This window comes from Lynx rufus, unplaced genomic scaffold (assembly GCF_022079265.1).
Source record: "Lynx rufus isolate CCGP_SWC_20201006 ecotype Redwood Valley unplaced genomic scaffold, mLynRuf1.p SCAF_6, whole genome shotgun sequence".
Classification (NCBI taxonomy): domain Eukaryota; kingdom Metazoa; phylum Chordata; class Mammalia; order Carnivora; family Felidae; genus Lynx; species Lynx rufus.
The window spans coordinates 145,481,152-145,483,032 of record NW_025814878.1 but is presented as its reverse complement, the minus strand read 5'-3'; the positions used below and the strand labels follow the sequence as shown (position 1 = coordinate 145,483,032).

Sequence of the window (1,881 nt, the reverse complement as noted above, 5' to 3'; positions counted from 1 at the left end):
CCTTAAAAGCAAGAAGTTAAAAGACAATAGGCTGGTTTTAAAAAAGTATATCATCTTTTTATAGGAATTTCATTTCTTAATTTTCAATTAAGAATGGGATACCTTTGTTTTATTTATTGTACCACAGAAAATATTGATGCTTGATCTTGGTTTTACATGGATGTTTGCTCCACTGAAGATTGAATGGTATTTAGACAGACTTTAATTTATATCTGTGAGTCAGAGCTCTGTGGTTCTGAGAGACACACACTCCACTGGTGCTGACAGAGTGAGTAAATGGGAAAGTGGACGATGGATTGATGCAAACGAGTCCTTGCTGGAGAGGTGCATTGCTGTCCTGTAAAGGTCATGAGTGCACGGGTCTCTCCCATCCCACTAGTCTCCTTATTTCTCCTCCTACATCTTTGTTTCTGAGAGTGTAGATTAGAGGGTTGAGGCTAGGTGTGACAACAGTATAAAAGAGGGCAATGAACTTGCCTTGATCTTGAGAACTTTCTGATTGTGGCTGCAGATATATGCACAAGATTGGAATGAAAAAGAGGGACACAACCATAAGATGGGCTCCGCATGTTCCAAAGAGTCTCTGAAGTCTGGTTGATGACTGCATCCTCAGCACAGCCTAGGCAATGGCACCATATGAGCTGAGGATCAGGATGAGTGGTATCAGAACAAAAATGGAGCTTGTGACCAGGAGGGTCAGCTCATTAGCACATGTATCAACACACGATAATCACAGAAGTGCTGGAACTTCACAGAAGAAATGGTCCACTTGGCGATGCCCACAGAGGGGGACCCAGGAGATAAAGGAGGAATGAAGTGCTGAGTTGGTAAAGCCACTGACCCGGGAAGCCACAGCCAACAGGTGGCAGAAACGAGGGTTCATGAGCACGGTGTAATGCAGCGGTCTACAGACAGCTGCATAACAGTCATAGGACATGACTACCAGGAGGACACACTCTGTGGTTCCCAGTGCAAGGACAAAGTAAAGTTGAGTCATGCAACCGGCGTAAGAGATGGTCTTTTCTGGGCCCCAGAGATTGACCAGCAACTGAGGGATGGAGCTAGTGGGTAGCAGAGATCCAGAAAAGAGAGGTTTGAGAGGAAGAAGTACATGGGAGTGTGGAGATGGGCGTCCAGGTATGACAAGACAATGGTAAAGAGGTTGCCTATCAATGTCGTCAAGTAGAACATCAAGATAAGCACAAAGAGAACTACTTCCAGATGAGGCCAATGTGAAAAACCCAGTAGAATAAAGTAGCCTTCAGAACTTGCATTTTTCCCCTTCATCATTCACTTTTTGTTACCTGAGGAAAGAATCACATACTTCCCAAAAACGTAAGAAAATGCTCCAAGAATCACAGGCACACATGAAAAAAAAAATAAGCCAATTTAAAAAAATTTTTTTCAATGTTTATTTATTTTTGGGACAGAGAGAGACAGAGCATGAACGGGGGAGGGGCAGAGAGAGAGGGAGACACAGAATCGGAAACAGGCTCCAGGCTCTGAGCCATCAGCCTAGAGCCTGACGCGGGGCTCGAACTCACGGACCGCGAGATCGTGACCTGGCTGAAGTCGGACGCTTAACCAACTGCGCCACCCAGGCGCCCCAAAAATAAGCCAATTTAAAAGGACTACCACTGTTCAACTCTGGGACAATTTGGGCATTAATATAAACTACACTAAGAAGTTGAGTGAAGTAAGAATCCACAAGCTCATAGTGAGATAGATAGATAGATAGATAGATAGATATAAATTATTAGTGGAGAAGAAAAAATTATTCCTGCCAATAGGATTCTAAAAATATGTATACAAGGAGTGGTAGAGTTAAAAAAGGTAAATAGATGCTAAAAACTAGTGACTCAAATATGATGAGAACCAGGA

At 43.2% G+C, this 1,881-nt stretch overlaps 1 pseudogene; it reads right to left on the bottom strand.

Annotated features, from left to right (window-relative positions):
• Positions 1–346: 346 nt before the first annotated feature.
• Positions 347–1,290, bottom strand: LOC124528734 (olfactory receptor 2J3-like; annotated as a pseudogene).
• Positions 1,291–1,881: the final 591 nt, after the last annotated feature.